The sequence below is a fragment of the Triticum aestivum genome, chromosome 7B (genome assembly GCF_018294505.1).
Source record: "Triticum aestivum cultivar Chinese Spring chromosome 7B, IWGSC CS RefSeq v2.1, whole genome shotgun sequence".
NCBI lineage: Eukaryota > Viridiplantae > Streptophyta > Magnoliopsida > Poales > Poaceae > Triticum > Triticum aestivum.
Window position 1 is genome coordinate 209,089,034 of NC_057813.1, and position 10,596 is coordinate 209,099,629.

A 10,596-nucleotide genomic window follows, 5' to 3' on the forward strand; every position below is an offset into this window, starting at 1 on the left:
GAACTTAAGAGGTTGTTAGTTACATGGAGTAAAGAATCTTTTAGAGATAGAATGAGACCTGACCCTGCTTTTGCTACTTCACCTATTTGTGTTCCCGATAAGGATTATTATGATTTTTCTGTTGATCCAGATATAATTACTTTGGTTGAATCCGATCCTTTCTATGGCTATGAATCTGAAACTGTTGTGGCACATCTTACTAAGTTGAATGATATAGCTGGCCTGTTTACTAATAATGAGAGACCGCGCTACCTTTATTTACTCAAAATATTTCCATTCTCATTAAAGAGTGATGCTAAGATATGGTTTAATTCTCTTGATCCTGGTTGTGTGCAAAGTCCCCAGGATATGATTTATTACTTCTCTGCTAAATATTTCCCTGCTCATAAGAAACAAGCAGCCTTGAGGGAAATATATAACTTTGTGCAAATTGAAGAGGAGAGTCTCCCACAAGCTTGGGGGAGGCTTCTCAAGTTACTCAATGCTTTGCCTGATCATCCTCTTAAGAAACCTGAAATACTTGATATCTTTTATAATGGACTAACCGATGCTTCCAGAGATTACCTGGATAGTTGTGCTGGTTCTCTTTTCAGGGAAAGAACACCGGATGAAGCTGAAATTTTATTGAACAATATGTTGACAAATGAAAATAATTGGGCACCTCCCGAGCCAGCTCCTGAGCCAATTTCTGAGCCAATTATTGAACCTATTCCTAAACCAACTCCGAAGAAGAGAGGTGTTCTATTTCTCAGTCCCGAAGATATGCAAGAGGCAAATAAATCTATGAAAGAAAAAGGTATTAAAGCTGAAGATGTTAAGAATTTACCTCCTATTGAAGAAATACATGGTCTTAATTTGCCGCCTGTTGAAGAAGCATATGATCTCAATTACTTATTTACTGAAGAACCTCCCGATATCCCGACACAGGTAGTAAAGGTAAATTCTCTCTATATATATGATAAAGCTGAAGTCCCTCCTACTAGAATTGCTAGTCAGTGCTTGGATGAGTTTGATAACTTTATGTTTAAGCAAGATGATTTTAATGCTTATTTTGGTAGACAATTAAAACAAGATGCTTATATGATTAAACGCTTGGGTGATTATATGGCCGATATTAGAGGTGAACTTAAACTTGTTAGCAAACATGCTTCTTTGGTTACCACTCAAGTAGAACAAGTACTTAAAGCTCAAAATGAAGTGCTTGATTAAATGAATAGTAAGAAAAATGATTATGCTGTTAGAGTGGCTACTAGAACCGGTAGAATGACTCAGGAACCTTTGTATCCTGAAGGCCACCCTAAGAGAATCGAGCAAGATTCTCAGAGAAATGATATTGATGTGCCTAGTTCTTCTAGAAAGAAGAAAAAGAAAAATGATAGGACGTTGCAAACTTCTAGTGAACCTATTGCTGAACCATCTGAGAATCCAAATGATATTTCCATTTCTGATGCTGAAACACAATCATGTGATGAACATGAACCTAGTGATAATGTTAATGATAATGTTCATGTTGATGCTCAACCTAGTAATGATAATGATGTAGAAGCTGAACCTGCTGTTGATCTTGATAACCCACAATCAAGGAATCAACGTTATGATAAAAGAGACTTCTTTGCTAGGAAACATGGTAAAGAAAGGGAACCATGGGTTCAAAAACCCATGCCTTTTCCTCCGAAACCATCCAAGAAAAAGGATGATGAGGACTTTGAGCGCTTTGCTGAAATGATTAGACCTATCTTTTTGCGTATGCGATTAACTGATGTGCTCAAAACAAATCCTTATTCTAAGTATATGAAGGATATTATTACTAATAAAAGAAAGATACCTGAAGCTGAAATTTCCACCATGCTTGCTAATTATACTTTTAAGGGTGGAATACCAAAGAAACTTGGAGATCCCGGAGTACCTACTATACCATGCTCCATTAAGAGAAATTATGTTAAAACTGCTTTGTGTGATCTTGGAGACGGTGTTAGTGTTATGGCTCTCTCTTTATATCATAGACTTGACTTGAATAAGTTGACACCTACTGAAATATCTTTGCAAACGGCTGATAAATCAACTGCTATACTTGTCGGTATTTGTGAGGATGTGCCTGTTGTGGTTGCAAACGTTACTATTTTAACGGACTTTGTTATTCTCGATATCCCTGAGGATGATAGTATGTCTATTATTCTTGGGAGACCTTTCCTTAATACTGCAGGGGCTGTTATTGATTGCAACAAAGGCAATGTCACTTTTCATGTTAATGGCAATGAGCACACAGTACACTTTCCGAGGAAGCAACCTCAGGTCCACATTATCAACTCTATTGGAAAAATTCCATCGATTATATTTGGAGGTTTTGAGTTTCCTCTCCCTACTGTCAAGAAAAAGTATGATATTCTTATTGTTGGGGATGTCCATATCCCCATTGAGGTAATATAGTGTTATTCGAAATTTCTCCGGTTCCATGTTAATCGGAATGAGTTTGTTAACAAGACTTGATCAACCTTGTTAGTGGATTCATTTTGACGAACATGAGATGGATGAAACTAGAAGCACAACCTTTTGTACCCTCTTTATATTTCCTGCTATTTAGTAGAAATAAAGTAAAATAGTATTTCTCTGTCTTCTTCCTGACTTATTCGTGCAATATAAAAATTTCCCGAAAATAAAAGTCCTCAGAATTCCATGCCAATTTAATATGATTTTTTCAGGAATATTTAAGAATTTTCTGTGCAAAAATCACCACAACGGAGCTACCACCTGGTCACGAGGGTGGAGGGCGCGCCCTACCCCCCTGGGCGCGCCCGTTGCCTCGTGGGCCCACGGTGGCCCTCCTCCACTTATTCATGCATCCATCTTCTTCCTTTGCCTCACACAAACACGAAAAACCAACTCAAGCACGAGTTCCAGCCCCCGGTGCTGTGATTTTCGATCTCCTTGCTCAAAGCACCTCTCGCAAAACTGCTTGGGGAGATTGTTCCTTAGTATGTGACTCCTCCATTGGTCCAATTAGTTTTTGTTCTAGTGCTTTATTCATTGCAAATTTGTGCTGCATAGGTGACCATGTTCTTGAGCTTGCACGTCAAATCTATATGGTTCCAAGTAGTTCCAATGCTTTATATAGGCTCTAGGCACTTGTTGGAGGATTTCCTATCAATTTTATTGAAGTTGGTTCACTTTTATTTGAAGTTACTAAAAATTTCAGATTGTTTCAGAAATAGTGAAGAGACTTTTGTGGGGCTCGTCGAGACGGAGTTTGTCGGGGGGCGATGCAGATTCCCGCCAACACCTATGGGGACAGGGCCCCTTTTCGGTTCGGTGGGGGGCGGAGAGCGCACAAAGAGCGGATCGAGGCAGTGCATGCGGGGGGATTTTTACCCAGCTTCGGGCCGCACGGATGTGTAAAACCCTACTGCTGCTTGTTTGTGTATATTGGATTCTTGCTCAGGAGCGATGGACGCTGCCAGACTGAGCGTAAGAGTATCTCTGGTGTTGAACAAGCTGAGCTGGCCGAGTCTCTGAACTCCCCGACCCTCGGAACCCCCCTTCTCTCGAAACCCTCTCTACGTTGCGCTTGGGCCTCCTTTTATACTCAAGGGGTCACCGACAGGGGGCAACATAGACAAGAAGGGTAAAAAATGGAAAAGGATGTGGTAGGTATAGCTACCGCTACTGTGGATACAGTGCACCCTACCTAACTCTGACGGCAGGGGACAAGGGAATTAAATGCCTGTCTGAGTCTCCTAAACAGTGCAAAAGGTGACCGTTAGGAGTGCCACCGTTTGCCACGATGGGCTTCTCTTCATCTCCGCTTGCCACCACGTACCCCTAGCTGCACGGCCTCCCGCCACGTGCGCTCTGGGAGAGTCCCAGAGCGACACGTTAGCAGGTGAGCTGGAGCGCGGGCACGCAGTGGGGGTTTCCCGCGGCAAGCTCCTTGCCGCGGCCGTCGTCTTGTCGCGTCCGGAAGCTTGTCGCTCGCCGGATCTTGCCGGGACGCAGGGCGCGTCGCGGCAAGCTTTCTTGGTATGTCTTGAGTGGCCTTCCCGGCAAGCTCCTCTTGCCGGGGTCTTGTTTCTTCCCGACAAGCTCCTCTTGTCGGGGCCTTGGTTGGCCTTCCCGGCAAGCTCCTCTTACCGGGGACTTGGTTTGCCTTCCCGGCAAGCTCCTCTTACCGGGGCCTTGGTTTGAGCACTTTGTTCTTGAATGGTCTTCAAGGGAACCATGGAGGGTCCTGGCGGTCACCCGGCAAGCCTTGCCGCGGGGCGCTGCAACTGCCCGTGCATGAGTTCGGGGTAATAGGGTACCCCTACTCTAGTACACCGACAGGAGCCCCCGGGCCTGGGCCATACACGGTGCCGAGCGCTGTTGGGCCAGGCCCAAAACAGTGCACGGGCACGCGCGGCCTAGATCACGCCGAATCTAACTCTGCTCCCACCGCGCACGCCCAGAACGGCATGCGTCAAACGCGGCGTCGTGGGAGAGATCGTGGGAGTTTGTTCACTTGGAAAGCCGAAACGTCTGCCCCGTCCCTCTTCTGCGCCCGTGGTGGCAGAGCCGGTCTTGAGGGGAAGAGGAAGAGGACGAGGTCGCGGACGAGGTCGAGGACGAGGTCGAGGCGCTCGGGGAAGAGGCGGACGGGGCGGCGCGTCAACTTCACCTCCGCCGGCGTCTCTTCCCCTCACGGCGGTCCATATAGGGGACGGCCCTTGCGAGTTCTTCGTCAGGCTGCGCCGGGCGCCTCGTCGTCGCCTCCGGCTTCCTGCTCCGTTTGCGCGCGCGATGGAAGTGGAGCCTCCCGAGACGCTGAGACTGCACATGAGGGGATGTGGGATCAGTGGCACGCGAGTCCACGTTGCATTCCCGGCCCCTAATGTGATGTATCTTGATCGAGGGTGGAAGACGTTCGCCCGCATCCACAGCTTGACGGAGGGGTTTACCCTCCATTTTAAGTTGATGGAGGGCGTTCTCCTCTCCGTCAAGGCCTTCGGGTGCTTCGGCACTCGGATGAAGTGCTGCGTGGATAGCTCCTCCGACAGCGAAGGCTCCTCCTCGAGCGAGAGCGACGAGGAGGGGAGCGACAGCGACGACGAGGGTAGCGGGCGGCGGAGTAGCGGGTCCGACTAGGCGTTGGGCGCCGCCTTGCGCGGCACCGGCGACTCCATCATCCGCGTCGCCGGCTTCTTGAACTCCCCGGGGTCGTTTCCTTGGGCGGCTGGCAAAGGGAGGCTGTGGAAGGGGAAGAGGGCGGGCGACAAGGCCGTCAAGCCGGAGTACGAGGGCGTGGTGCCATCGACAGCGTGCTGACGTCCCGCCGCCCCGTCTTTGAGCCCCGCTTCCGGTGTCGCCGTCGCCGTCCAGCCTTCGGACGGCCCCCCGGGATGTTCCCTTGGTGTCTTCTGGCACCCGTAGCTCGCCTAGGCACTCCTTTTCCCCTTTTCGCCTCCTTGACCTGCCTCCTGAAAAGGGGGACAGGAAAGGGATCACGGGCATCTTATCTTTTTAATTTGTAAGCCTTCGGGCCTTAGCTGTATCTAAAATTTGTAATCCTCTCTTTCATGTTTTTCATCCTCTATGGACTGTACCTGAGTGGGATGTTTTTTAATGAAAGGGGATGCTTGCCGGGGTATTTGTCTCGCGAGTTAAACCCACGCCAAGGAGCAAATCCTTGGTATCCCTCGGACAGACATTTCATCTCCCGGCAACAGACCCTGCCGCCTTCCCACGTCGCTCGACCTTTCTCACGCTTTTGACGGAGGCAGGGACGAGGTGGGTGCGGTTTTCCTCACTTCATCCCCTTGCTGCCGCGACTACGACCGAACTCGGCCCCGAGAACGAGCCCCAGGGCCTAGAATCGAGGGAGCACGGCAGTTTCCGGGAAGAAGAGTGGTTTCGCATTCCCCAGTCCATAAGAGGATGCATGATGAAGGATGAAAGACTTATCTGATAGCACAGCCCTCGACAACTCTGGTTTGCCGTGGGCGATTCTTGGCACTCACAGCCTCCGGCGATACTAGCTTGTCGGGAAGGCTCTTATCTTCAGTAGAGAACTTTGACGTTCTCGATGCCGGCTTCCGGCAAGCTGGTTGCCAGGAAGGCTTTTATCTTCAGCAGAGAACCTTGACGTTCTCGATGCTGGCTTCCGGCAAGCTGGTTGCCAGGAAGGCTTTTATCTTCAGCAGAGAACTTTGACGTTCTCGATGCTGGCTTCCGGCAAGCTGGTTGCCAGGAAGGCTTTTATCTTCAGCAGAGAACCTTGACGTTCTCGATGCCAGCTTCCGGCAAGCTGGTTGCCAGGAAGGCTTTTATCTTCAGCAGAGAACTTTGACGTTCTCGATGCTGGCTTCCGGCAAGCTGGTTGCCAGGAAGGCTTTTATCTTCAGCAGAGAACCTTGACGTTCTCGATGCTGGCTTCCGATAAGCTGGTTGCCAGGAAGGCTTTTATCTTCAGTAGAGAACCTTGACGTTCTCGATGCCGGCTTCTGGCAAGCTGGTTGCCAGGAAGGCTTTTGGTGAAGAACTTCGTTGTTCTTGACACCCGCTCCCGGCAAGATCGTTGCCAGAAAGGCTTATGGCAAAGAATTTCGTTGTTCTTGACACCGGCTCCCGGCAAGATCATTGCCGGAAAGGCTTATGGCGAAGAACTTCGTTGTTCTTCACAATGGAAATATTGGCCCTAAGGACGTCGCCAGCCCCCGGGCCATAACTGCGTTCAAATCATAACAAGTGATTAGCGTCCGGAGTGCACTCAACTTGCTTGCGAATTTCGACTTTTGCTGCATATTCCCTATGCCTGCTGGAATGCTTTCCGGTGCGTATGATCCAGCCAGTAGCGCTTGAGGGAACGGGCCCTTAGCGGCCATTCGGGAACAACGCCTCCCGGAAAGGTTTACCTTCTTGGTTCTAGCGCAACTGCACAAGTTTCCGAGCAGACTCGAGGCAATCATGGAGCGCAACTAGCCCCGAGAAGGCTCCTTGGCATACAGGTCTATGTAGAAATCTCAAATCAATAGCCCATGCTATCTTCCTGTTCGACCCCTCTTTGTACGTCCACCCTACGCTTTCTAAGGAAACTTGCCGGTGCAGGCACCCTTGCCGCGAGCGCCGAGTGCGGAACTTCAGCAGTCTGCTGGCGGGGTCGCTACCGACAAGTAATCTTGTCGCAACTAGTTGCAGCTCGCTTAAGTTGTTGAGCGGACTCGAAACAAAGTAAGGGCGCTAGCAGCTCTCTTAAGTTGCTGAGCGGACTCGAAGCAAAGTAAGGGCGCTAGCAGCTCGCTTAAGTTGTTGAGCGGACTCGAAACAAAGTAAGGGCGCGACTAGCTATGAGTTGATTCCTCCGCGCACAGGTTTTTCGTACAAAGAACAAGATCTCCAAGGCGGATAACTTTATATAGAAAGGAAATATCTAAAATTCTGCACGACTTAGCTTTTTTTCTGTTGCCACACTGGCGTCGTTCTTTTGCTCGCCCGCTCCTTGGGAGCCATGACGATGAGGATTTAGCTTGCGTGCCCGCCGGATCGGGTTCGCACGATCTCGACGCCCCCTACCTGGCGCGCCAGAGATGTCGGGGGGGGGGCGATGCTGATTCCCGCCAACACCTATGGGGACAGGGCCCCTTTTCGGTTCGATGGGGGGTGGAGAGCGCACAAAGAGCGGATTGAGGCAGTGCACGCGGGGGGATTTTTACCCAGCTTCGGGCCGCACGGATGCGTAAAACCCTACTGCTGCTTGTTTGTGTATATTGGATTCTTGCTCAGGAGCGATGGACGCTGCCAGACTGAGCGTAAGAGTGTCTCTGGTGTTGAACGAGCCGAGCTGGCCGAGTCTCTAAACTCCCCGACCCTCGGAACCCCCCTTCTCTCGGAACCCTCTCTACGTTGCGCTTGGGCCTCCTTTTATACTCAAGGGGTCACCGACAGGGGGCAACGTAGACAAGAAGGGTAAAAAATGGAAAAGGATGTGGTAGGTATAGCTACCGCTACTGTGGATACAGTGCACCCTACCTAACTCTGACGGCAGGGGACAAGGGCATTAAATGCCTGTCTGAATCTCCTAAATAGTGCAAAAGGTGACCGTTAGGAGTGCCACCGTTTGCCACGATGGGCTTCTCTTCATCTCCGCTTGCCACCACGTACCCCTAGCTGCACGGCCTCCCGCCACGTGCGCTCTGGGAGAGTCCCAGAGCGACATGTTAGCAGGTGAGCTGGAGCGCGGGCACGCAGTGGGGGTTTCCCGCGGCAAGCTCCTTGCCGCGGCCATCGTCTTGTCGCGTCCGGAAGCTTGTCGCTCGCCGGAACTTGCCGGGACGCAGGGCGCGTCGCGGCAAGCTTTCTTGGTATGTCTTGAGTGGCCTTCCCGGCAAGCTCCTCTTGCCGGGGTCTTGTTTCTTCCCGACAAGCTCCTCTTGCCGGGGCCTTGGTTGGCCTTCCCGGCAAGCTCCTCTTACCGGGGCCTTGGTTTGCCTTCCCGGCAAGCTCCTCTTACCGGGGCCTTGGTTTGAGCACTTTGTTCTTGAATGGTCTTCAAGGGAACCACGGAGGGTCCTGGCGGTCACCCGGCAAGCCTTGCCGCGGGGCGCTGCAACTGCCCGTGCACGAGTTCGGGGTAATAGGGTACCCCTACTCTAGTACACCGATAGATTTCGAAGAAAAACAAAAGGAAGAAGAACAAAAGCCCAAATTTAATTTACCTCGCACCGCGGAGGTCCGGCCGTGTGAATGGCCTTCCGATGACTTTTTGAGGAGAGCTGGGATTTATGAAGATTTCTATTTATTAATTGAGAATGCTGGCCTCACCAACTTCCTCCGCGACCAACGTCATCAGTATCTCTTACTCACAAATACCTTTGTGCAAAATTTCTATTTTTTCCCTAAGAATTCACCTCCATCGGTAGAATTTCATTTATACGACGTTGTTAAGAGGATGCCATTAGCTGAATTTTGCAAGGTTTGCAAAATACCTTTTGAGGGCACCTTGGATGAACCACACCGTAACGAGGTAGAAGCTTTTATTAACACTATCACGGTGGGAGAAACCAGGAAGGTTTCTGATGCGAGAATTACTAGCATACATTTTCCTGTTTTACGCTACTTTGCCTTATTCGCTAGTCGTTGCTTGATAGGTCACGGAAACTCTGGAAACCTTAGTATTCCTGATGTTATGATTTTGTTCCATGGTTTATACCGCGATAACTCTGTTAGTATGGGCGGAATTGTTGCTAGACGGTTAAGTCTGAACCGTACTAAGGGCCCCATCTTTGGAGGCATTTATGCCTCACACCTAGCTGAACATTTTGAATTACCTATTAGGCATGAGGAGAAAGAGGAAACATCGCTGCCCTCTGGTTATTTAGATTATAGGAGTATGCTAGCACATGATTTTCTTGATAAGAGTCGTGAAGGGGAACTCAAATATAAATTTTACTTTGATAAACATCACCCTGAGATTATTACTTTGCCTGCTCCCTCTTTGTTTAACTTGTCTGCAGGTCCTCACATCGTTCCGTGGGCGGCCATTCAAGCCTATCGGAATCCTGCACCCGCCCCAGAACCGGAGTCACAAGATGAGCCTCCACGACTATCTATTTATTCTTGGGATCCAGAGGAGGCTGCCAGCGAGTGACAGCTGGAGCTTTTTGCATCACAGTATGACCCCAACTTCACTTACGGGTATCCGCCAGGCCATCCCTGGCAATAGACCAACTTAGGCTAAAAACCTAAGCTTGGGGGAGTACGTATTTCCCACCGACATTACATTTATGTTCACACACACACTCATTGCTAGATGTCGGTGTTCATACTCTTTCACTGTAATATCCATGCTAGTTTATTTTCTTTTTCCTGCTTTCTTCTTGTGTGTTTAATAAACCTTTAAAAAAATTAGTAGTAGCTTATTTCTTTGCTGTAGTAATTAAAAATGAAAACCCAAAAATATTTCCCGTTCTTCTTTTGCTTGTGGGGAGCTTTCCCGTGTAAATAGTTTTTTTCTTTTTTCCTTTCTTTAGGGGTCGAGAAGACCTTATTGAAAATGCTTAGTGGCTCTTATATGCATGATTGTTTATTTAACTTAGAGCCCATATTACTTGTCTTCTCTCTTGAGTTGAATGCTTGCAGATTCCAGCTTAGTCCAATGCACGTGCACTCTTATTATTATTCACATCGTTCGGTCGTGCAAGTGAAAGGCAATAATGATGATATATGATGGACTCATTGGGATGAGAAAAGCTGGTACGAACTTGACCTCTCTTGTTTTTGTAAATATGATGATTCATCGTTCCTGAGTTAGCTATTATGAAGTAAGCATATTTGCATTGACATTTAGAGATTATAGTTGCTTGTGTCATGCTTGATTAGCTATGAGTTATAATGGTTTACCTTGTGTGCCAACATGCTATTAGAATGATTATGATGTGGTATGATGGGATGGTATCCTCCTTTAAATGAATTGAGTGACTAGACTTGGCACATGTTCATGCATGTAGTTGAATCAAATCAACATAGCCTTCACGATATTTATGTTCATGGTGGATTATATCCTACTCATTCTTGTATTCGGTGTAAATTAATTTTGATGCATGTTTACTACTGTTGTCGCTCTCCCAGTTG